At 42.4% G+C, this 26,334-nt stretch overlaps 8 non-coding genes across 8 annotated transcripts; all 8 read left to right on the top strand.

Annotated features, from left to right (window-relative positions):
- Window positions 1-590: 590 nt before the first annotated feature.
- On the top strand, window positions 591-672 carry trnal-aag. The gene has a single exon. It is a non-coding gene; the product is annotated as a tRNA-Leu (tRNA).
- Window positions 673-1,158: 486 nt separating this feature from the next.
- trnam-cau lies at window positions 1,159-1,230 on the top strand. Its single transcript has one exon. It is a non-coding gene; the product is annotated as a tRNA-Met (tRNA).
- A 951-nt stretch (window positions 1,231-2,181) lies between these two features.
- On the top strand, window positions 2,182-2,263 carry trnal-aag. Its single transcript has one exon. It is a non-coding gene; the product is annotated as a tRNA-Leu (tRNA).
- A 1,526-nt stretch (window positions 2,264-3,789) lies between these two features.
- trnal-aag lies at window positions 3,790-3,871 on the top strand. Its single transcript has one exon. It is a non-coding gene; the product is annotated as a tRNA-Leu (tRNA).
- Window positions 3,872-4,350: 479 nt separating this feature from the next.
- trnam-cau lies at window positions 4,351-4,422 on the top strand. Its single transcript has one exon. It is a non-coding gene; the product is annotated as a tRNA-Met (tRNA).
- A 710-nt stretch (window positions 4,423-5,132) lies between these two features.
- On the top strand, window positions 5,133-5,214 carry trnal-aag. Its single transcript has one exon. It is a non-coding gene; the product is annotated as a tRNA-Leu (tRNA).
- A 117-nt stretch (window positions 5,215-5,331) lies between these two features.
- On the top strand, window positions 5,332-5,413 carry trnal-uag. Its single transcript has one exon. It is a non-coding gene; the product is annotated as a tRNA-Leu (tRNA).
- Window positions 5,414-6,800: 1,387 nt separating this feature from the next.
- Window positions 6,801-6,882, top strand: trnal-uag. Its single transcript has one exon. It is a non-coding gene; the product is annotated as a tRNA-Leu (tRNA).
- Window positions 6,883-26,334: the final 19,452 nt, after the last annotated feature.

Below are 26,334 nucleotides of genomic sequence, written 5' to 3'. Positions count from 1 at the left end.
GTTTTCCTCATCCAAACACTGCCATTTGAAATACCTCTTAGTAGTGTTTCAGCATGATTCAATGGTTGATGCAGCAATCGGTAGTGGCGAAAAGTTGACAGAAAAACACTGACAAGTGCGCATGTGACGGTCGGGTGGGCAAACCAACCACCCATTCACACCAAGACTCACCCGTTGACGCCCATTGACCCATTAGCAGCAGTATAAAAAGCCGAGACTCCCCCCCTGTCAGTCAGAAAGACTGACAAGTGCTTGATTCTCTGTGAAGTATAAGTCAGTGAGTCCTCACAGGCATTGCTTGACAGCATGTCTATTGGTTTCTGTTGCCGTGACTGTTGACAAGTTGCTTTCTTACTCGTGGTCTACAAAGACCCATAGACAACACTGGAAGTTGAGGTGGCCGATGAACAAGAATTCATTGCTACAAGAGTCGACAGATTTCTCTGCTCACTGATGCTGACTCTGTACTCCAGTTGCACGCGATTCACATGATTTAGTAAAAGCTTCTAATGGTGAATCTTATTTGTCATAAAACCTCCCACATCAGACTAGCGCTTCGTGACTGACTGCAGGACAGAGGCTGTTTTTCAGGTAGTGTGGCCGAGTGGTCTAAGGCGCTGGATTAAGGCTCCAGTCTCTCAGGAGGCGTGGGTTCAAATCCCACCACTGCCATTTGATGCACCTCTGAGTAATGTATCGACATTGTTCAGTGGTCACTGCAGCAAGTTGTCATAAAACCTCCCAAATCAGACTAGCGCTTGCTGACTGCAGGACGGAGGACGGAGACTGTTTTTCAGGTAGTGTGGTCAAAGGCGCTGGATTTAGGCTCCAGTCTCTCAGGAGGCGTGGGTTTAAATCCCACCACTGCCATTTGACGCACCTAGTAATGTAGAGTTGAGTGGTCACTGCAGCAAGTTGACAAAAGTTGACTGGCAGCTAAAAAAGTGCATGGTTGTTTGTGAGGTAAAGCTCAGAGAGTCCTCACAGGCATTGCTTGACAGCATGTTTCTGTTGCTTTCTTGCTCATGGTTTACGAAGACCAAGAGAAAACACCAGAAATTGGGGTGACCATGCCTGAAACGCTGACATCAAAACTCATTATTCAACAGGGGGGTAAAAAGTAGCAAATTTTGCCAACAACCTAGCTGCGAAAATACAAGCAGAGTGGCGCAGCGGAAGCGTGCTGGGCCCATAACCCAGAGGTCGATGGATCGAAACCATCCTCTGCTATGTGTGGGTGCTCTATAATGGCTGATGTCCTTGCTCCAAACTCCCCTTTGTAAAATGGTAAGGCATCCTTGCCCAAAGGTGTCTGAAGTTCAATGCCGTTTCACTTTACTGCTGAAGAGGGCACCACATAATCTTCCCAAGCCCCTAATTCCAGTTTCCATTCCAAGATGGAAGATGCCGACAACTTTGTCCACAGCATATATTTCCTCAGTGCCACTGCATTGCTCTTTACTTTTTTTAATTAAACGGTCCAGTTTTCCTGATCCAAACACTGCCATTTGAAATACCTCTTAGTACTGTTTCAGCATGATTCAATGGTTGATGCAGCAATCGGTAGTGGGGAAAAGTTGACAGAAAAACACTGACAAGTGCGCATGTGACGGTCGGGTGGGCAAACCACCCACCCATTCACACCAAGACTCACCCGTTGACGCCCATTGACCCATTAGCAGCAGTATAAATACCCGGGACTCCCCCCCTGTCAGTTAGAAGTGAAGAAGCCTCTTGGATGAGAGGCGAAACGTCTCCTGGAACCACAGGCAAGTCCAGTTGCCTTGGGAATCACTTAGATGTAACATGACCAGGATCTTCACATCTTCTCAGAAAGACTGACAAGTGCTTGATTCTCTGTGAAGTCAGTGAGTCCTCACAGGCATTGCTTGACAGCATGTCTATTGGTTTCTGTTGCCGTGACTGTTGACAAGTTGCTTTCTTACTCGTGGTCTACAAAGACCCATAGACAACACTGGAAGTTGAGGTGGCCGATGAACAAGAATTCATTGCTACAAGAGTCGACAGATTTCTCTGCTCACTGATGCGGACTCTGTACTCCAGTTGCACGCAATTCACATGATTTAGTAAAAGCTTCTAATGGTGAATCTTATTTGTCATAAAACCTCCCAAATCAGACTAGCGCTTCGTGACTGACTGCAGGACAGAGGCTGTTTTTCAGGTAGTGTGGCCGAGTGGTCTAAGGCGCTGGATTAAGGCTCCAGTCTCTCAGGAGGCGTGGGTTCAAATCCCACCACTGCCATTTGATGCACCTCTGAGTAATGTATCGACATTGTTCAGTGGTCACTGCAGCAAGTTGTCATAAAACCTCCCAAATCAGACTAGCGCTTGCTGACTGCAGGACGGAGGACGGAGACTGTTTTTCAGGTAGTGTGGTCAAAGGCGCTGGATTTAGGCTCCAGTCTCTCAGGAGGCGTGGGTTTAAATCCCACCACTGCCATTTGACGCACCTAGTAATGTAGAGTTGAGTGGTCACTGCAGCAAGTTGACAAAAGTTGACTGGCAGCTAAAAAAGTGCATGGTTGTTTGTGAGGTAAAGCTCAGAGAGTCCTCACAGGCATTGCTTGACAGCATGTTTCTGTTGCCATAACTGTTGCTTTCTTGCTCATGGTTTACGAAGACCAAGAGAAAACACCGGAAATTGGGGTGACCATGCCTGAAACGCTGACATCAAAACTCATTATTCAACAGGGGGGTAAAAAGTAGCAAATTTTGCCAACAACCTAGCTGCGAAAATACAAGCAGAGTGCACAGCGGAAGCGTGCTGGGCCCATAACCCAGAGGTCGATGGATCGAAACCATCCTCTGCTATGTGTGGGTGCTCTATAATGGCTGATGTCCTTGCTCCAAACTCCCCTTTGTAAAATGGTAAGGCATCCTTGCCCAAAGGTGTCTGAAGTTCAATGCCGTTTCACTTTACTGCTGAAGAGGGCACCACATAATCTTCCCAAGCCCCTAATTCCAGTTTCCATTCCAAGATGGAAGATGCCGACAACTTTGTCCACAGCATATATTTCCTCAGTGCCACTGCATTGCTCTTTACTTTTTTTAATTAAACGGTCCAGTTTTCCTGATCCAAACACTGCCATTTGAAATACCTCTTAGTACTGTTTCAGCATGATTCAATGGTTGATGCAGCAATCGGTAGTGGGGAAAAGTTGACAGAAAAACACTGACAAGTGCGCATGTGACGGTCGGGTGGGCAAACCACCCACCCATTCACACCAAGACTCACCCGTTGACGCCCATTGACCCATTAGCAGCAGTATAAATACCCGAGACTCCCCCCCTGTCAGTTAGAAGTGAAGAAGCCTCTTGGATGAGAGGCGAAACGTCTTCTGGAACCACAGGCAAGTCCAGTTGCCTTGGGAATCACTTAGATGTAACATGACCAGGATCTTCACATCTTCTCAGAAAGACTGACAAGTGCTTGATTCTCTGTGAAGTATAAGTCAGTGAGTCCTCACAGGCATTGCTTGACAGCATGTCTATTGGTTTCTGTTGCCGTGACTGTTGACAAGTTGCTTTCTTACTCGTGGTCTACAAAGACCCATAGACAACACTGGAAGTTGAGGTGGCCGATGAACAAGAATTCATTGCTACAAGAGTCGACAGATTTCTCTGCTCACTGATGCTGACTCTGTACTCCAGTTGCACGCAATTCACATGATTTAGTAAAAGCTTCTAATGGTGAATCTTATTTGTCATAAAACCTCCCAAATCAGACTAGCGCTTCATGACTGACTGCAGGACAGAGGCTGTTTTTCAGGTAGTGTGGCCGAGTGGTCTAAGGCGCTGGATTAAGGCTCCAGTCTCTCAGGAGGCGTGGGTTCAAATCCCACCACTGCCATTTGATGCACCTCTGAGTAATGTATCGACATTGTTCAGTGGTCACTGCAGCAAGTTGTCATAAAACCTCCCAAATCAGACTAGCGCTTGCTGACTGCAGGACGGAGACTGTTTTTCAGGTAGTGTGGTCAAAGGCGCTGGATTTAGGCTCCAGTCTCTCAGGAGGCGTGGGTTCAAATCCCACCACTGCCATTTGACGCACCTAGTAATGTAGAGTTGAGTGGTCACTGCAGCAAGTTGACAAAAGTTGACTGGCAGCTAAAAAAGTGCATGGTTGTTTGTGAGGTAAAGCTCAGAGAGTCCTCACAGGCATTGCTTGACAGCATGTTTCTGTTGCTTTCTTGCTCATGGTTTACGAAGACCAAGAGAAAACACCGGAAATTGGGGTGACCATGCCTGAAACGCTGACATCAAAACTCATTATTCAACAGGGGGGTAAAAAGTAGCAAATTTTGCCAACAACCTAGCTGCAAAAATACAAGCAGAGTGGCGCAGCGGAAGCGTGCTGGGCCCATAACCCAGAGGTCGATGGATCGAAACCATCCTCTGCTATGTGTGGGTGCTCTATAATGGCTGATGTCCTTGCTCCAAACTCCCCTTTGTAAAATGGTAAGGCATCCTTGCCCAAAGGTGTCTGAAGTTCAATGCCGTTTCACTTTACTGCTGAAGAAGGCACCACATAATCTTCCCAAGCCCCTAATTCCAGTTTCAACTCACAAGATGGAAGATGCCGACAACTTTGTCCACAGCACATATGTCCTCAGTGCCACTGCATTGCTCTTTACTTTTTTTAATTAAACGGTCCAGTTTTCCTCATCCAAACACTGCCATTTGAAATACCTCTTAGTACTGTTTCAGCATGATTCAATGGTTGATGCAGCAATCGGTAGTGGGGAAAAGTTGACAGAAAAACACTGACAAGTGCACATGTGATGGTCGGGTGAGCAAACCACCCACCCATTCACACCAAGACTCACCCGTTGACGCCCATTGACCCATTAGCAGCAGTATAAAGTTGCTTTCTTACTCGTGGTCTACAAAGACCCATAGACAACACTGGAAGTTGAGGTGGCCGATGAACAAGAATTCATTGCTACAAGAGTCGACAGATTTCTCTGCTCACTGATGCTGACTCTGTACTCCAGTTGCACGCAATTCACATGATTTAGTAAAAGCTTCTAATGGTGAATCTTATTTGTCATAAAACCTCCCAAATCAGACTAGCGCTTCGTGACTGACTGCAGGACAGAGGCTGTTTTTCAGGTAGTGTGGCCGAGTGGTCTAAGGCGCTGGATTAAGGCTCCAGTCTCTCAGGAGGCGTGGGTTCAAATCCCACCACTGCCATTTGATGCACCTCTGAGTAATGTATCGACATTGTTCAGTGGTCACTGCAGCAAGTTGTCATAAAACCTCCCAAATCAGACTAGCGCTTTCTGACTGCAGGACGGAGACTGTTTTTCTGGTAGTGTGGCCGAGTGGTCAAAGGCGCTGGATTTAGGCTCCAGTCTCTCAGGAGGCGTGGGTTCAAATCCCACCACTGCCATTTGACGCACCTAGTAATGTAGAGTTGAGTGGTCACTGCAGCAAGTTGACAAAACCAAACTGGCAGCTAAAAAAGTGCATGGTTGTTTGTGAGGTAAAGCTCAGAGAGTCCTCACAGGCATTGCTTGACAGCATGTTACTGTTGCTTTCTTGCTCATGGTTTACAAAGACCAAGAGAAAACACCGGAAATTGGGGTGACCATGCCTGAAACACTGACATCAAAACTCATTATTCAACAGGGGGGTAAAAAGTAGCAAATTTTGGAGCAGCAGTTTAAAAAGCCGAGACTCCCCCCCTGTCAGTCAGAAAGACTGACAAGTGCTTGATTCTCTGTGAAGTATAAGTCAGTGAGTCCTCACAGGCATTGCTTGACAGCATGTCTATTGGTTTCTGTTGCCGTGACTGTTGTCAAAACTCATTATTCAACAGGGGGGTAAAAAGTAGCAAATTTTGCCAACAACCTAACTGCAAAAATACAAGCAGAGCGGCGCAGCGGAAGCGTGCTGGGCCCATAACCCAGAGGTCGATGGATCGAAACCATCCTCTGCTATGTGTGGGTACTCTATTATGGCTGATGTCCTTGCTCCAAACTCCCCTTTGTAAAATGGTAAGGCATCCTTACCCAAAGGTGTCTGAAGTTCAATGCCGTTTCACTTTACTGCTGAAGAAGGCACCACATAATCTTCCCAAGCCCCTAATTCCAGTCTCAAGATGGAAGATGCCGACAACTTTGTCCACAGCATATATTTCCTCAGTGCCACTGCATTGCTCTTTACTTTTTTTAATTAAACGGTCCAGTTTTCCTCATCCAAACACTGCCATTTGAAATACCTCTTAGTAGTGTTTCAGCATGATTCAATGGTTGATGCAGCAATCGGTAGTGGCGAAAAGTTGACAGAAAAACACTGACAAGTGCGCATGTGACGGTCGGGTGGGCAAACCACCCACCCATTCACACCAAGACTCACCCGTTGACGCCCATTGACCCATTAGCAGCAGTATAAAAAGCCGAGACTCCCCCCCTGTCAGTCAGAAAGACTGACAAGTGCTTGATTCTCTGTGAAGTATAAGTCAGCGAGTCCTCACAGGCATTGCTTGACAGCATGTCTATTGGTTTCTGTTGCCGTGACTGTTGACAAGTTGCTTTCTTACTCGTGGTCTACAAAGACCCATAGACAACACAGGAAGTTGAGGTGGCCGATGAACAAGAATTCATTGCTACAAGAGTCGACAGATTTCTCTGCTCACTGATGCTGACTCTGTACTCCAGTTGCACGCAATTCACATGATTTAGTAAAAGCTTCTAATGGTGAATCTTATTTGTCATAAAACCTCCCAAATCAGACTAGCGCTTCGTGACTGACTGCAGGACAGAGGCTGTTTTTCTGGTCGTGTGGCCGAGTGGTCAAAGGCGCTGGATTTAGGCTCCAGTCTCTCAGGAGGCGTGGGTTCAAATCCCACCACTGCCATTTGACGCACCTAGTAATGTAGAGTTGAGTGGTCACTGCAGCAAGTTGACAAAACCAAACTGGCAGCTAAAAGCAAGTGCATGGTTGTTTGTGAGGTAAAGCTCAGAGAGTCCTCACAGGCATTGCTTGACAGCATGTTTCTGTTGCCATAACTGTTGCTTTCTTGCTCATGGTTTACAAAGACCAAGAGAAAACACCGGAAATTGGGGTGACCATGCCTAACACGCTGACATCAAGACTCATTATTCAACAGGGGGGTAAAAAGTAGCAAATTTTGCCAACAACCTAGCTGCAAAAATACAAGCAGAGTGGCGCAGCAGAAGCGTGCTGGGCCCATAACCCAGAGGTCGATGGATCGAAACCATCCTCTGCTATGTGTGGGTGCTCTATAATGGCTGATGTCCTTGCTCCAAACTCCCCTTTGTAAAATGGTAAGGCATCCTTACCCAAAGGTGTCTGAAGTTCAATGCCGTTTCACTTTACTGCTGAAGAAGGCACCACATAATCTTCCCAAGCCCCTAATTCCAGTTTCAACTCACAAGATGGAAGATGCCGACAACTTTGTCCACAGCATATATGTCCTCAGTGCCACTGCATTGCTCTTTACTTTTTTTAATTAAACGGTCCAGTTTTCCTGATCCCAACACTGCCATTTGACTGACTGCAGGACCTCAGTTGTATTGTTTCATATGATTGACATCTTATGGAATTGTTTCTGAAAGAGGTTTTGTTCTTCTTTGAACAAATGTTTAATTTAGTAAAAACACATTTTTTTTATTATTTTCGGCCATATATTACTTTTTTAATACAAAAATTTAAACATTAATGGATAATTGTTGGTTAATTTTTCCAGATGATAGACTCTTTTGCTCATGTGCCACAACCTAGAACACCCCCACATTTTAAATGGCTTTGACACCCCAGGCTACATCAATTGTTTTACACTCGTCCTCGTCAATAAGAGAGAAGAACAGTTTCAATTTGATGGAACGGTGGATTTTGGATTTTCCCCCAATACATTATTTATTTATTATTATTGTATATCATCGCATAAAACTGTATTTACCAAGATCCTTTCTACATTATATCAACATTATGTAAGGTGATTTATCTTTCTATTTCAACATTTTAGATCTTTTAGATCTAAAGAGCTACCAGTAGTAGCACAAGAACTCACTGTAAAGACTCAGTAACAGAAGGAAAGGGCTTTAGGAGAGTCAACCCCTCCCTGACCCGAACCCACTGGCATGTTCCATCCAAATATATGCTTCCTGTTATTCAGAGTGCAATGAGAGACAGGTGTGGACCTTCAAGAAGTTCATTTTATTCTGCTGTTCTTGAAAGACTTATGAGCCAGTGAGAAACTTGCTGGAAGCAAAGTCGCTAAATCAAAGCGCTTGATTTCATCCAGTTCTGATATTTAGCTGAGTGGAAAGTTTAACACTGAATTTCTTTTTTCATCTTTATCTAAATATGATGGAATATAGATCTGTGAAATAATGACTGTGAACCTGCTTTTGTCATTCATTCTAATGAGTTTGTCTGATGGAAATAATCCGGTAACAAACCCGCTTCAGCAGAAACACACTGAAGGATTTGGATGTTGCGCCACAATCATGCCGCTACTGCAAATACTGTGAGACTTAATGTTCGGTGATCAAAACTTCAAACCGTCTGTGACAGTGAACGAGACAACACAGAAAATATTAGTCTTTATATATTTAACTGTGATTCGGACTTTGACACCATAGAAACACGACAGCTGTGATGAGGCTGGACGCGTCCTGAGGACGGTTTCTGTGTTCCGGATGTTTTACTGGATAAACCTGGAATCTGTGAGAACAGCAAAGACCCGGAAGGTCAGTCATTGTCAGATGCTGACTGATCTTGTCGCCACATAGCGCGATTGAAATGATTCATGTCCTTAATGCGGCCGTGCCACGTGCGTCAAATGGTGTCACAGATGTGGATGCTGCAGCTGTGTGATGATAACAAGTGTTTCATCAAGTGACAGGACAGAAAACTTCATATAAACAAGTGTGAGCAACAAACAGAACATCAGCACTGTAGTGCATATTTTCATTTGTAATGAATCCCAAATTGTAACGTAAAGAAAACGAGAGCACGTTCAACATCAGTGTTGGGGAAGTTACTCAAAAAAGTAATTAGTTACTTATTACTAGTTGCTTCTGTAAATTGTAATGGAATTACTTTACTCGTTACTGCATTTGAAAAGTAACTTCACTACTTATTACTTTACTTTCCCATTTCTTAATTTACCAAGTAGATACAGGACAAACATCACAGCTCGATCAACACTTAGTATTTCTTGTATGAAGCTGGTAACGTACAAAGTCACAAACTCTTGTACCTATTAATGAAACATTGGGTGTTGCAATCATCGCAATGCAGGAAACAAAGTGCAACAGAGAGAAGAGAACAAGAAGTGCAACTTTATCCCACTCAATTAATTTTTCTCTCTATTCTTCAAAATAACGATTATATCGCATAAGTAAAAGTCTTTCAAATCTTTTATCTGACAGCCTGTTCCTTCTTGGGGTCACAACAATACTGCCCATGCTGAAAAGCCTTTTGACCAGTGCACTTGACGGTATTGGAGTGTTGTACTGCTTTGCAATTTCCTTAATCCTGGGAAACCTGGAGAGAACCTCCCAGCCAGATCCAGGTGTTTTGAAGTACTCCATAACTTCAGTCTCTGCTGTGTAGGAAATGTCATCTTTAAAATCAAAAAGCCATTGTGACTGGAGGTAGCAGGGCTCTGATCTGCAGGTTTCATCGGTGGCTCTTCAGGAAGATTCCAGGCACGACATTCAGAAATCAGCATGGTTTGGACAGCATCTCTTCTCTTCTCATCTTCGAGCCAGCGGAGCTTGAATTTGGGTGATGTGGCAGCAGCCATCAGAGCACCCTTGCTGTCCAAGACAGATGCAAATCTGTCTTTGATTGCCTGTGATATAAAATAGTAGGCTACATTAGACAAACATATTCAGTTAAATTAACAGCTTTTACAGCCTCACAAATCTGGGCTAAATCAGCTATATTACATTCTAGGCCTATAGCCTACACTGCAAGATATTATGTAAGGGGTTAGGGTAGGGTCTATTCATGTTATTATTCAATATGTGTTTACCTGTACAATAGCACCAGCCAGCTGTCATCTGGGAAAAGCCATCCTTCAAGGCAAGCAACTTTGACATGAAAATTTCCAAGGTTGGCAGGAGGGTGCTGTAGTAGCAATCATCTTCTCCTTATAGTATATCTAATGCAGCAGCAAGAGGTCTTGTCACTGTACAATATTCCTTCAGGAACTGATACCCTTAAGACCCAGTCTAGAAAAAATGGTGTTTAAATCTCTGATTGGGATTTCTGTTATGAGAGACAAGGTGTCATGAGTCGAGTTCCAGCGTGTAGCCGTGGGTTTGAGGAGCTTTCTTTTCAGCACATCCTCAATCTGGTCTGAGGCCACAGTAGAGCGACTAGCTTTTGACCAGAGAGCTGTACACTTGGCAAGAGCACTTCTGTAAACTGACTTACAGTCATTGTTACTGGTCAGCCATTTCTCCAGGTCATTTTTTGAGATCAGATTGAGTGCATGTGATGCACAGCGCAGATGAGGTGGCAGTGAAAATGCCTCGTCTGATCCAGTGGAGAGTGCTTCAGCAACATCAATAAAAGTGACGTCCTCCTCTTCATCATCAGGTGGCTCGTCAGAGTCAGAACCATCAGGGTGGGATTCAAACATTTTAAAGGCGTTTGAAAAATTGCTGCCATTATCAGTGACACATGCTGTTACTTTATGTGATAGCCCAAACGCTGAATGAAACCCCTCTATCTCGCAAGCTATGACATCGCACGTGTGTCTTCCTCTCACTCTCTTGCAGCAAAGAGCAGCCTTTTCACGTTTAAAACTAATGTCGTCTATCCAATGTGCCGTCATTTCTAATGTTGATGTTTCTAATGGTAAAATCCAGTATTATTCTCCTCTTAGGGTGGAAATAATTCCCCTAGTTAATTGAGTGTTAGTACATGTGTTCTTTGTTGTTTTCCTTTTGGTGTAATTTCTTTAAATCTGAGTAGAAACAGATTGTAAGTGCACTGTCACAGGCTCACTTGTTATTGCCAACTTTGGCCACAAGGCGGCAGTAGGTGGTAATATTACTGTTACCCTGCATGTGCGCCAGAGTTGTGCTTCCTGTTTTACGCGTGGACAACCCGGGACTGTGCAGAGTGGACGGTCCCGTCGTGTAAAGTAGTAGGTAAATAGACAAATATCCTGTAAAATATCCATGTACAAACATGTGAAAAGACAATATATGTTGATATTTTAACAAGATGGTTTGATTTAGGCACTACTGGAGTTTGTGTCCTGGCATTTTGAAGGCTGGTCGTCGACCACGACCAAGCCATACTGTGTGATTTCACTTTGTGACTAGAGAAATGTACAGGGTTTGCATTATTGTTTTAACTCTGTTTTAAGGTAATTAACCGTGTGTGGAGTAGTGCAGTCTCCGGGAAATCCCCCGTGCGTTTAGTGAAGCTTGTTGGAATGTAAGTGTCCTATACAAAATATGTTGTACATTTCTTGGCTGTTTTGTACAGATACAGTTGTGGTTAAGGGTGTAAAATATGTATTTAACAAATGTCATTTCATATGTTCTGTAATTAGTCAGTCCACTGTCATATTTTATTTTATTTTATTTTTATTTCATTCTTTCTATTCATTTTATTTTCAGTCAGCCACAAAAGAGCTGTTTGCTCCCCTGGACTGACAAATTGAAACACTCTGTTAAAGAATGACCTGTTGTGGTCAGAAATAAATGTGGCGCTCAAAGAACCCTTGAAGTAAATGTGTCCTGTGTGGCATCTAATTCCACGGGCTACACTAAACAACTTTTATTATTGGTGGACCAGATATCTGCGGTGGTGGACACATGATCCAGGGACTCAAAGCTTCTTTTGAGGTTTGATTCCATGTCGGAATAAACTGTCCAAGTAACTGGAAAATGTTTTCCTGTCGGACATTGGCTTTATCTAGTATTTTTTTAAACCTGGGCGACTCAATCGTCGACAGGGTCACACGTCTTCTACAATGAACCCTGCAGCCAGCCCGTTAATGTCTTTCTGTGTTACCTGCCTCTGTGCTCCAACACTTGAAAAAAGCTTGGCCTGTTTAGGCGGGGTCTGCTGCTCATCGACTCCTGCAGATGACCGGCGAGGATTTTTTGCCACAAGTTTTGAGTTGCCATACTGGGATGACAAATGCTTGGACAGGTTGCTAATTGACTTTGAAGCAGTTGAAAGGAGCCTGTCGCCTGGGCATAGAGTGCATTTCACTCCAATATTTTTGTCCTTGCGAGCTATGAGCTGAAAGTAGTTGGAATGTTGCCACTGGCCGAAAACCCCGGTCTCTGTCTCCGTCTCAGACTCCGTCTTCATTTCCCTCTCTCCTGTTCGTACCGGCAGCAACGTCACTCGCCCCCCTCCCGATCTCTATGCAGCAGGTGACAGCAATTCCTGCGCCACTTAAAGAGACAGACACAGCACAGGCAAACACGGCTAGGTAACGCAGGAAAGCGCGTTCCTGTAGTCTAGTAAAGTAGTGTAGTTACCGATATTTTTAGAGTAATGCGTTACTTTACTTCGTTACCCAAAAAAGTAATATTGTTGCAGTAATTTGTTACTTTGTAACTCGTTACCCCGAACACTGTTCAACATGAACGGGTTTTGTGGCTGTGTGGTGGTCTGTGTATGTGGGCGCGCGCCCATTAAAGCCACACAAGCTGCTGCTCGCGCTCTCTGTGATGTTTATGTCCCGAAAAGTCTGAAAAGATCCAAACTGAGGGAAAATACAAAATCCTCAGTCAACAGTTTGGAATAAATGTGCTTGGATTGTAGTTTCAATAACAAAATGGTGGAAAAGCCTGCAGACATGCTCACAAAATGGACGTGGAGGATTCCATGGTTGCTATGTTTTGTCTCCAGGGGCAACATTTCTGGATGATCATCATTTAAAATCTGACGAAAGCTCAGTCGCTCAAGAAAAGAGGTGCAGTCAATAACATGGATTAATGAGGTGTGGAAGTGTGTGTTCAGGTCAAAGCACGAGTGTTTACAGACACATTCAAGTGTCATATATTCAGAAAAGCAAAGAAATTATTGAAATGCACATAAAATCATTCAAATGACTGATAATAATTTCATCTTTAAAACCGCTCAATAAAATAATCACTCATTTCTATCATCTCCCAGCTCAAACTGATCCCACACTGTGAATTTGAACCATGAGTACTGTGAAGTCCTTGAACGCAGCAGTAACTTCATACATTGTATGGTGACACACTGGTTTGCAGAAATCTAGCTGGAAATGGTTTTGTGAACATGCAACACTCAAACACAATAAACTGACATGATGAGGGCCTTTGATTATATATTTTGGCATATGTTTGACATGTGTGAATTTGATTCTGTCAAATGGGAGATATTGTTGTGTGTACAGTCAGTGATAGTATAACCTTTTGGAGGCTGTGTAATTGCATTTTCCTCTGTCGTATATCATGATCATATATTTTATCACATATTTTATCCCTCTGTCTTTGTTGAAATATACCTTTAACATTATTTAGAAGTATTTATTAATAAAAGCAACAGATTTCTTTTCATTTGTAGAACCTAATAACTTGTAATGTAAAAAAAAAAAAAAAGCTTTTTCAAGTGCAGTAACAGCAGAGCAACATCCTGAGCAGAAGGACAAGCAGAACTGAAAAACCACACAGTCCATGATGCACTCAAGGGGACTGGGACTTCTGCTACAATAAAGCAGTGACACATTTAAGCGCCACCTGGTGGCGGACGACCTAAAGTTTAAAAACTGAACTACTTTCGACGAAGAAATTTGTTTGTTTTTTGTATGAAGGGTGTAAAATTTCTATCAAAGTATAATCTAGAAATGTAGTAAATGGTGTCCACAATATAACCCTGAAACAGGCAACGTGCACCAGAAGATGCACAAAAATGTCATCGTTAGAATTAAAATTAAATTTTTACCAACAATCCAAACAAATGTCTTTGAAATGTGCCCATATTTGAGGTTTGACTGACACAAAATCAATGTTTTTGTTTCTCACATGTTTGGCCTCACAGACCGCATGATGCTTCAATGCTAAATATGACTGAGTCGTAAAACTGCTGAGAAAATATTGACAGCTCTTCAGACAGGAAGACAAGTTCATGAAACTGTATATTTAATAAACAACCAGTGCAATGAAAGCATGACCAAGAGCAATGGCATGAATAAAGATTAGAAAAAAAAAAGATGTTGATGCTGCACCATGAGTCAAAGTGGAAAACAGTTGAAAAGCTTTGGATGAATACACTCCTGCAGGAACCGGGTGGGATGGGGGCACATGTCCCCTCCAATATTGGAGACAGGGGCATTTGTCCCACCCACAAATTATATCGCCAAGGAGGAAAATATTTGATTTTGAAATCTTTAACTCAGGTGCTTTTATTTTGAAACTGACAACTGACAAGGTCCAGTTGTTAACAATTGAATGCCCTGAAGCTTACAATGACCTGGATGAATGAGAATATTCACAGGCATGTGTCACTACCTGGTTGCAACGTGCCAGAACTATAGCAACAGCCTGATGTATCGAACACCTGAGCGGTCATAATGTTTTGGCTCATTGGTGTTCATCACATAGCTGATCAAATGTTTGCCCAGCCTCTATCTGTTGTTCATTAGCTTAGGGTGAATTTCTTCTGAGTCGTGTGTATGAATGAACTCAAGTATTTCTAACTGAACTGCTACAATATGAAGTTAAAGAAGCTGCTTTTGAACGAGGCCCAGAACAGGATGAAAGAAAGGCACGAGACTGTTTGTTTGTTCCTCGTTCTGAAATAATTCATGTTTCATCGGTGGTTCCCAAACTGAGGGCAGGAGACGAGACGATCACAGATGAACACTGAATAATAAAGAATAGATAAATGAAATGATCTCATGTCTGATCAAAGCTACATCGTCATTGTACAAACACACCATCGAGATAATGGATCAGATGAAATCCTTCAAAAGTGTCATTTGATAAAGTTTTGAACATTTCCACCCATAAAAACTACATTTGCGTGTATAAATGGCCTCCCCCCAGATACAAACTGTTGACTGAAAATATGTCCACCCCTGTGTCAATATAGGTTTCAGGATTGAAGATTGAAAAACTTTATTGGCCATTAATGCAGACGACAATGGAAATGAATGTGTGGGGGGTTCATGGCTGACGCAGGTTCATTTGGGTTGTTTTGGTTTTTGCATTATTTGAATTGTTCACACTAAAGTAAAGTTAATGGTGTCCAAACAGGACCTCAGTGTTGTTTCAGTCAACACTAACTCAAAAAACAGTATTTGATGACAGATAGCAGCACTTCCTCTTCATCACCACCATAATGTCGTACACTTGTTCTTATATTGTTTGTCTTTGTTGACGACACAGACACATGCCTTTTATTTTATCTGATTTATTTTTATTTGATTTTTATTGATTGACTTTTTGAAAATTTTTAATGATTGATTTGATTTGATCGTGCTGTCCTGAAATTTACAGGACAGAGGGATGGGGGGAGGAGGTAGGGGGTTGAGGGGGTAGGGAGAGGGGGCTATGGTGGAGTTTAGGATGGTGAAGTGGGGGGCGGAGAGGGGAGGAAGGGAAAGGGGTGTCGGTGCTTCTTATGTCAAAATATAAGTGAGGTCCAAATAGGGGGTTGGGATGAAGGTAGGGGGGAGGAGAGGGAGTTGGGGTTGAGCAACCAGCAGCTTTCTTCACCTTCTCCTCTTTTTCTTTCTTCTTCTTTTCCTCCTTCTCCTCTTTGTCTTTCTTTTTCCTTTCTTCCTTCTCCTCTTTTTCTTTCTTCTTTTCCTTCCTCTCCTCTTTTTCTTTCTTTTCCCTTTCCTTCATCTGCTTCTTCTCTTCCTTTTCCTGTCCAGTCTTAGAACTCTCCGTCTTTGTCTCTGCCTCCTTCCTTTTCTGACAGAGCTCTTCCAGTTCCTGCAGCTGTCTGAGTCTGGTCTCCCAGCTCTGTTCCTTCTCGGCCAGCTCCTGCGAGCAGTTGAGAGAGATGGCCTTTCTCCTCTCTGAGGACCACGATTTGGGCGTCCCTTTGTTGCACCTGCTGCTCCAGTTGGTTCACCTGCATCTGCAGCCTCTTCTGAGTCTCTGCCATCTCGCTGTTCTCCAGGTGCTGTTGTTTTGATGTTTTCCGACTGTTCCACCTGTTGGTTGCTGTTTTTGTTTTCCAGAAGCTGCTCCAGTCTACGTATATTTCTTCTTTTAAGTTGGAAATACTGTAGACGTGTCTGCGCTTTGCATTCAGGGATTGATTTCTTTCATACAAGGCGTGGTTCAACTGTACTTTCAGATAGTTGTTCTGGTGGCGACTGTGCTCAAGAGCACTTTGCAGACGAAGACATTCTGCAGGATGGATTGGATTGTTTGGGTGGTTTCTAGGGTTGCTTCTGTAAGCCATTGCACTGTCTGTAGTAGAAAGTAGTTGTTGGTAGTAGACTGTGTTGGTCTGTAGCGGACTGTACTTGTCTCTAGTAGAATGTATTTGTCTGTAGCAGACTGTAATATTCTACGGAAAATCTGGATCGTACGTGTCTCAGGAGTACTTACTTGTGTGTAGCTCATACAAGTTAGTACAATTCTGTTGTTGTCTGTTGTTGTTGGGCTTCCAGTTGCTTGGCAACAAAGCCACTTCCATTCTATTGGTTGAAACACACATCAAGCACTGTTGGTGGGCGGGGCTATCCCTTCTATTGGTTGAAACACACATCAAAGCACTGTTGGTGGGTGGGGCTATTCCAGTATCCCATGGTTACAGTATTTTTTTTCATACTTTATTTATTTTAAGTTTTGATTTATTTTTTACACTAACCTTCATATTGTCCAACCAGGTCAAAATGACCTATTCTGTTTTGACTGTTCGCTCCTTCCTCCCTTCTTTCTTTCTTCCCTCTTACTCCTTCCCCTCCTTCCTCTTTTTTTCTCCCTCTCTCCTTCCTTCTGTCCTCCACTCCTTTCCTCTTCCCTTCCTCCCTCCCTCCTTTTCTTCCTTCTTCCCCCCTTAACTTCCTTCTTCAATCACACAATTTACATTGAAATGTTGAATTTTTGTGTTTTCACCCTTGAGTGTGATCTTGAGAGCTGTGATCGTCATGCTCCAGGTGTTTTAAATACACATACACAGTCTGTGTGAATGCAGTGTGCACCTTGTCCGTGATGCGTGATGAAGGTGTACCAGTTTCACACCGTAATATGACTGGCCAGCCCCGCCCCCTCCCTCACGGGCTCTGACAGTGTTTGGGATGTGGGAGACAGCAGCGACAGACGGACCGGTGACAGGAACTAGTTTGAACGAGGTGAAACGGTCTGTAGGGAACGTCTCCAAGAATATGGCTCGTTTATAACGTCTTGTGGTTGGTCTACATTTATATTTAGAAACCATGTCTTTTGAGTTAAGTCATCTTAATCCTGGGATGGTCACTCAACAATATTTAGCTGCTCACTTTGTCAGTGTTCCCAAGTAACATCGTCATATAATCTTACAACAGAGCATTTTTGTGTTGTCAATTCATATTAAAAAGTGAATAATTTGTTTTTCACATTATTTATGTTTTTTTTTTTTTCATGTCAGAAAGATGATTCAGATGGTGTTTCTGTTAGTTTGTCCACCTCTACCAAAAAAACAAAACCAGCCCAAAAACCAGAAAAAAAACATCTGGGCACCTCTTTGTTAAAAAACGCATGTATTTCAACTCATTTTTCCCTTCTTTTAAGTTTCAACAAACAATCAATAACCATTAGATCTCAATGGTCAACGGTCTGACAGGGAAAGGGAGACAGAGAGAAATTCATGAAGCTATCAGTGCAGTGCACGCGGCAGCCTCCAGGGGGCTGATCTGGGGGGCTATCCAGAGTGCTCTCTTTGTGCCCTGTCCACAGTAGTGTGGAGGGCTTCCACCAGTGGGAACTTTGAGCCAATATCCTCCTGGTCCAAACATTGTCTTCACTTGTTTAGTCTATATTTACACCCACTGTTTGGTGTGTTTCTGTCTGTTGAACCTTGAATCTTATTTTACGTGCGAGTCCTCACTGCATTCCTACAGAAATGCACAAACATTGAGCCTTGTGACATCTATGTCAGTTGAAAGTGTTACCAGTAGCATAGAGCCTTCTGGCCAAAGACTGAACTGAAGCTATTTTTACCAGTCGACCTCAATAATGAGTAACTTATCTCTGTCTATCCTCATAATATCCATTTAACCTCTTTGCATACTTAACTGTTTGTCAGTGCTAACAGGCTTGATACACTTCATGATTCCTTTGTATTCACTTCATTTTAAGATCACCTGTAACATGTTTTATCAAGTTTGCTCTCCCAGTATATGACATTTGAGATTTGGTGTTGTTCATTAGATTGCATTTATGTAGTGGTATTACAGGTGCCCATTGAAATTATAGTCTTGTGTACTTTAACATATATACTGCAAAAACAACTCATTAAGCCAGCAAATTCACCCCCAAACCCCAACCCCCACCCCCCAACATTTCCCTTCCCCTTCAAAAATAACAATAAAAAAATTAAATTACATTTTCATGAATAGATGAACTTTATTGATCCCATGCAGGGATCATGTCACAGCAGCAGAACTACAAGATCAGACGCAGACAGAAGTCATTTCAAAGACCTTGTCTAAAAAACTAAGCCACTATATATTTTATAAACATCTATATGAAGCTGAAGGATGAAAAACACTCCAGTTACATTTCAAAGTGACTTTAACAAGCAGTCACTTAAAGTGACGAATCAAAGAAGGTGGAATTCTGAAAATTCCATGATGATGATGTTTCAAAAATACCACAGCCAGATGGAAGTGAAAGACAAGAGCAGAGTGAGCAAGACATTGTATCAGAAGAAGGAGCAAAGGACGCAAAGATGAGAGTCTACTCCAGTACCAATACAAGCCAGCTAGCCGATGGATGAGCAGGGCCACCCATGCAGAGTGACCCGAGGCAGAGCTTTCTACTCTGCCTGGATCTGGGAATAGCTGTCTCTAGTGCTGAACGGTGCTCAGGGGAGAGGCTGGGCTGGGCAAGAGGAGACTGGATATTGGTGCTTTAGCACAACAGACAGACCCGCCGTTCCAGAGAGAGAATGGAACAGAGAACCAGAGACCCCGGCTAAGGTGGTTGCCCTCAAACTAATAAACATGTGAAAACTGTAGTCAGAACTGTTTCTGATGTGACCAAGTAAACCAAAGCCTCGTTAATGAAAAAAATGTGCCAACTGAGCAGCCATCTGTCTTACAGAAAATCCATAGAATGAATCCGAATGTATCACATGCTGATAAATAAATATAAAAGCAGGGGGGAATGGTTGTCCCATGAACATTAAATCTAATTCATCACAAAGCCAAAATGAGAGTCAGTGCTGTCTGGGGTTACACAAAGCTATAGAGCACTTTCTGATAAAAGTAGTTTCCTCTGTAAAGGCTGCAGGGAACACCTGAAAACACACAATTTTGCACCCACATACGCAGATGACACACTAATGAACAAAATCAAATACACACACATCCAATAAATCAGAGAAATTAAGTAAACACTGAAGTGTTTGCGTTTAATATCCCATCTGCAAATGTAACCAAGGTTTAATGCTAAGCTCACACATGGATACACACGAATGCACACAAATCTTGACACACTAATTTACATACAGACGTAAATGAATGCGCAGTCACACAGCTACAAATGGACAAAACATGACTAATTCATATCAATGACCTCAGATGCTCTACCTTGCTCCCTAAACCACACACAACCACAACAACACAGTGACTAACCTTACCTTTATTAATGTCACGTCTACCCTCCCCTAAGTCCTCCTGGGTTGACTCTGATTGGTTGATATCACTGCTATGCTCCAATAGGTTCAACCTTTTATTGATAACCAGCCTGTTTCTGGAGACACAGAGAGAGAGGTAAGGAGGTGGAGGACAGGACGGAGATGAGGCGATTGACTGATACATGGATGGTTTGATGATGGTGAAAAAGGGTGACTGTTTGGCAGTGTCAAAACCCACACAGGTGTGCACACAGACACACACACACCCTCAAGGTGTTTGTGGACATTATGCACATAAACAAACTCTCTGTGCATGCCACAGTGATTGATTTGTGTGTGTGTGTGTGTGTGTGTGTGTGTGTGTGTGTCTGTGTGTGTAAATATATGAGCAGCTATTGTGCAAAAACATCCCAGCAGCGTCCCCTGTATGGTGCTAATCTCACCAATCCATCTCTCTCTCTCATCTTCTGACATGCGCGCACACACACACACACACACACACACACATTATGTGTCGCTGTCTGTCTTTCCTCTCTACCTTCCTCACCATCCGTCACTGGAAACATTATTGAGCAAAGCAGATGTTGGCCAATTATCTTATTGTAAATGAGTAAAAACATAACTTAAAGATCTGCTAAAAGAAACAACCAGTGTTGTTGCACAGAGCCATGATCATGAAAAAGTTTTGTTTGTTTGTTTTTATACCGCTGTTGGATGGCTATTTTGTCCCTTTTATTTCTTTCCTTTAATTTACCGTTGAATATTTTTCCATGCAGTTGAAATCTGTCCGTGACAGAGTCAGATAAAATAAACTATAAGGGGTCAAATTTGCTGCAGAAAAGTCACTCAGACCTGTTTGATGTTATATCTGTTTGAAGAAGTTTTTCTCCAATGTTGCCATTCATTGCCATCACTCGTCTCTACTACTGCACTGTAAGAAAAGTCCGTAAAAATACAGCACAATGTACCGTGTTACTGTGAAGAAATTTTCCGTAATCATTTTTTACAGGCATTTCTTCAGTATTTTGAAGCGCGCATTGCATTATAGGAACAAGGTCCTCCGCTTGGCGCGGAAACTGAAAAGAGTGGCGACCATTACCCACTTCAGTCGGACTAAGCTTCGTCAGAGAATTTCGGGATTGGAGTAACCTTTGTCACACATCTGTGGTAAAAACACAAACAAAAAACTAAACGAATCTAATTTTAGGGTATAGTTCCCGGTGAAGCAGATAGTGGTCTCGTCATGTTGCTAAATGGCAGCTAGCGTTAGCCAATTTTAATAAATAAATAATAAATAATAAGCAATAAGCTATTGCTATTTAGCGACATGGCGGGCTACTACTAGTTAAATTAAGAGAAGTATGAGCTGAATGTGGACTTGTTAGGGGACTCTGGTGCTATTTTTAGAGTGTAGTGGACGCCAGGCAGAGGTAGGCTATCATGCTAATCAGTTTTAGCCTTGGTGATGTGGTGTTATTGACTGAGTAGCTGTGGTTGCCGATACTAAATGCATTGATGGTGTGCATAGATCCGTTTAATGCCCTCAACAACGGCTGTGGTGCTGACACGATAGTATCCGTGTGTTGAATTTGAAGTTGAAACGGCTTAGCCAGGTGAGGCTGATATTGACAGCTACTGGTCTAGCTGAGTTTTTAGCTCAGTTGTTAGCCCAGTCAGCTCAGGTGTGTGTGTGAGTCGGAACACAAATCATGCTAATCCATTAGCACTCCAGTCTTCCAGGGTGGGCACGCTATCTTCACCTCTCATGTTATTTTTTTCCGTACATGTGCTGCTTATATTAACTGTATTTGACTCGGTGCTGCAGCTCAGCACAGCAGAATTTGCACCTGCTTAACGGTGTGTGTTTACCTGAAGTGCCCATCTGTAGTCAAGTATCTGAACAGCGGATAAACAGTTTACTTCCTTTCAAATCTTCACAATAAAAGCCCCCCGTTATTTTGACATCAAAAGCCTTTATTATGAAGCAGTAAAATCAGGAACTGTTGTGTTTTTATTAGCAATACCTTAACACGACTCTTCTGCAGCTGAAAGCTAAAATGAGACAGTAAATAAGCAGACATGTAAACCTCATCACACAGGGAAGGCTGGGGGTGGGGTGGGGTGGGGGTGGGTGTACCGACAGTGGGAAAACGGTCACTCACCCATTTTTGGAGGTTTGCCTGCATTTTAGAAAACGTTCATACATGCACTAATTTTGATCCAAAAACGGTATAAGGCCGTCTTACCACTATGTTGACTTGTAATGTTTGTGAATTTAAACGCATCTCAGTGACTGAATACCTTAAGCACTGTAGATTATACAGACATGTTAACATTGGATTTTTTGTTTGTGGACATAAAGATTGTGGAAGGCGATTTTCCTCATTCAGCTGTCTAGCTGTTCATATGTCACGAACACACCCAGACAAAAGGACCAGACAATCGAAGTGTCTCTGTGCAGCTGAAGTGTTCATCAAACTTCTGCAGCAGAGAATATGCAGATATTAAAGGGCTTGTGTCTCATTTGAGTGACCACATACCAGAGGGTCTGACTATAACTTGTCCCTTTGATAGATGTGTTAAGACATTTAATATAAAAACATTCTTTTCATTTCATATTTCCAGATATCACAGAGGGTGGAATGTCACACAGATAGCACCTGTTCATCTATGTGAAGTGGAAGAACAGTCTTTGGCAGATGAGGAAGCACATGTTACAGAGAATGTACCTCAAGGAAATGATGTCATTGTTGCAGGCCAGAATGAGGATGTACCTGAAGTAAATTATAGGGTTGTTGCAGACCAAGGTAAGGATGTTGAGTGGAATTTACCTTTGTTTTACTTGGGTTTGCAGGCAAAGTATTTAGTCCCAGCCTCTACAATTACAGAAATAGCAAATGAAATGAAAACCCTTCAGGATATTCAACAGGAGTATACAATTGATGTGCTATCTCGAGAACTTGCACAGTATGGCGTTCCAACAGAAACATTAACACGCGTTGGAAAGAGTGCATATGAGCAGAGTCCTATGCACAGTGCCTTACATGCAAATGGTTTTTTAACTACCCATCATCGAAGGCTGCAATATTACAAAAATAACTTTAACTACATTCAGCCTGTTGAAATAACACTTGGGTACAATGAGAGATGGCAGAAAAGGCATTCTCATTACATTCCAGTGCTGGAAAGCCTCAAATCTGTTTAGCTCATGACATCTTTGAGGGTGTTGTTGACTATGACTTAGCGATGTGTTTGTAATTAAAAAGTGGTTCAGTTATGAGTTCCTGAATGACAGACTCACATCATTTCCTGGTGAAGGCACCAACAAGCCAAATGCTATTCCCAGCAAGGGAACAAAGTTTGGAGGCCATGCAGCCCAGAACAGGTGGCTGTTGAGGTTCTTGCCTATTTTAGTGCATGACAGAATTGAAGATGCTGACAATGCTGTATGGCGGCTGGTACTTCTTCTGAGAGAGTTAGTTGAATTTGTCTGTGCACCTAGCCTTTTAGAGTCACAGATTGCTTACATGAAGGTACTGATTGAAGAGTATGTGGAAATTAGGAAAGAGTTATTCTCACATGTAAATCTCAGACCAAAACACCACTATCTGCTTCACTATGCTGACTTGAGTTTGCAGTTTGGTCTACTCATACATACTCGGACCATGCGCTTTGAGAGTAAGCATAGCTATTTCAAAAGATGCATCAGGTCGAGTAAAAACTTCAGAAATGTTACGAAGTCGCTTGCTGAGAGACATCAGTTGTTCCAGGCCTATCAGAGTCACGGCAGTTTATTTAGCCCACAGGTTCAGGTGTCAGACTCCACCAGCTTTTATCCAGAGCTCTATGATATGATTATATGATGGTGGCATAAGGGCAGCAGTTGTGGACTTTGGCCTTAATTCTCATAACTCAGTTGTCACAGACAAAGTGCGAGTCAGAGGCACATCATACGCAAATGATATGCTTGTCTCACTGAGCTATACCAAAAGACAGATACAGTTAGGGCAAATAGCAAGCATTATGATCAAAAGTTAAACCACTGTCCTACTATTGCTGCAGGAAAAAACTGCCAGCTGGGTGCCTGAGCTTGGAGTCTATGAAATCGAAAAAAAAGTTCTGATGAGCTCATTTGCAAAAATCTTAATGAGCTTAATGATTATTTTCCACTTTCTTTTTACCACCGAAGTGCAAGTTTACTCATCCCACTTAAGCATATGCCACGATGGAGCTTGTGAAAGAGTTAGTGCAGAAAGCTATGCCATCGCTCAGTAATGATCTGATGGACTCACTCATGGATAGACTGGAGGTGACTGGAGTAAACAGTGTAGATGACCTCAACTTTGTCAAGACAGAGGACGTCCATAGAATTCTGCCACCCGTCCAGTGCAGAAGATTAATTCAAGCTTTCAGTGCTGGTAAGTTTTTAGATTTATAAACCAAATGATTTAGCACTGTACTCTGTATCTTATAATAATGGATTACCATGGTTATATGTGTCTAATAGTTATTAGCCTGCTCAACATTTGACACAGACAGTACTTTGTTACAGTGTATTTTATTTTAATTTTTTTTAAGTAATAATTTTTTTTTAATTATAAGAAAACAAATCTGGCTCAAGTCTTGGTATATGTAAATTCTATCATCGCAAGCTGTTTTGTGCATTTACACATATCATGGCTTGGATTGTTATAATTTAAAAGGGACAGTTCAGATTAATTGAAGTATGATTGGACAGTTTGGAGAAGCAGCAGGAGTCCCAGTGTAGGAAGCTAACCATTACTATGCTATCACACAGACTTTTCCGACAGGAACTCCCCATTCATATACATCAAATATCACCCTCTCCAGAATCCTTTGACAAAATCACAAATTTTACCTCACAGAGCAATAGAGTCGCTGGTCGACCACTGCCTCGATCTGTTAATTTGTTTTTGTTATTGTGTGACTGGTTTTAAAGGGTTATTTCAGATTCACTTAAGTCACACAATGACACAAACAAACTAACAGATTGAGGCAGTGGTAAACCAGCAACTCCTGTGTTCTGTGGCATAAAATTACTGGTTTTGTCAAAGGATTCTGGTTGTTTTGGAGAAAGCAATATTTGACTTATATGATGACAGGGTAAAACAGGGAAAATACTCTAAATATAGCGCACAATTAAGTGATATTGATGTGTTATGGTGGCTATAATTTGTTAGTTTCCTACACCGGTACACCTGCTGCTTCTCCAAACTGGAGGCCATCAACCACCATCTACTGTAGGTAATACTCTGACTATGTAGAGGTACCATACAACCCCACTTAAAAACTGGATTATGCCTTTTAAAAGTAAGATTGGTTACATTGTTAAATTTTGGTTGTGTATGTCATCTACAGAGTCACAAGGTGTGCATGGCCCTGCTCCGACACCTCTGCCACAGAACATCCATCTACCCCAAACACAATCTCCGACACCTGTTCCCATGGAGTATTCCCCGTCCCGTGAGGCATATGCTGTACCGTGGCACAAAATGCCCCCAATCTCATGCTTGCCTTGAGTGAAAAGAACAACCAAAGCCAAAAGAAAGAAGAGAGCTGATTTGCGTAGTTATCGATGATTTGCTCAGTAAAGAGCATGTACGGCCTGGAAGAGCAAAGCTGCGGGAGATTGCCAAGCAGATTGTAGAGCAATATCCCTGCTCTTTTCAAGACAGAGAGCTCAATGGAACTAAAGTCATTGGAACAACATATGATGCTCTCCTTATACAGCTAGAAAACAGAGTTGAAAATGTTCGGAGGCCATTAACCATCAGCTCAAAGATGCAAGCAGAAGAGGAAGATACAACCAGGAAAAAGTCCACACATTCAGATCATTATGGGTGTGTTGAGTGGCAGCCTCCTGTTGAGGGTGAAGCAGAACTGGAATCTAAACAAGATGAACTGAAAAGTGCCTTCAACACCAATCATCTTCAGGAGTCACGCATTCGAAAATTGATGGCTGAAACGTGCTGCATTCAACGTACAAAGATCAGCATAGGAAGCACTGTAAACACAGTGCTAGAAGAGTGGTCATTCCTTTTTGAAGCTGTTTGATCACACTTGTACCCTCCTTGGCTTTCCGGTACACACAAAGATGTCAGACGAATTGTCAAGAAAAGGAAAGAGCATCAAAGATTTCCTGGACACCAAAGGAATAATGTTACAACCAGGTGATGATCCAGTGCAGCTGATCTCTGGCATCTCGAAATTTTTCAAGGAAAATCCTGGTCACCTTTTCTACCAAAATGAGGTAATTTTCACTAAAATATTTTTTAATTTTTTGTAATTTTCACTAAAATATTTTTTAATGCTCTTTATATGCGGGCTGTTGGCTAGTTTTTGGATTTTCCATATAGCACGACAGGATAAGTTTTTAAAGGTTTTTTTTTTTTTTTTTTTTTTTACCCATTTTGCTCTGGTGGTGCCCTCTGTCTCTCTCGCCTTGAAACATTGTTCATGACATTCACAGTGTTTATTTGATGTTTTATTTTCCAATGACAGGACTCAGCT

This window comes from Chelmon rostratus, chromosome 9 (genome assembly GCF_017976325.1).
Source record: "Chelmon rostratus isolate fCheRos1 chromosome 9, fCheRos1.pri, whole genome shotgun sequence".
Lineage (NCBI taxonomy): Eukaryota > Metazoa > Chordata > Actinopteri > Chaetodontiformes > Chaetodontidae > Chelmon > Chelmon rostratus.
Note: the sequence above shows the minus strand (reverse complement) of the source record. Positions and strands in the feature narration are given on the sequence as shown.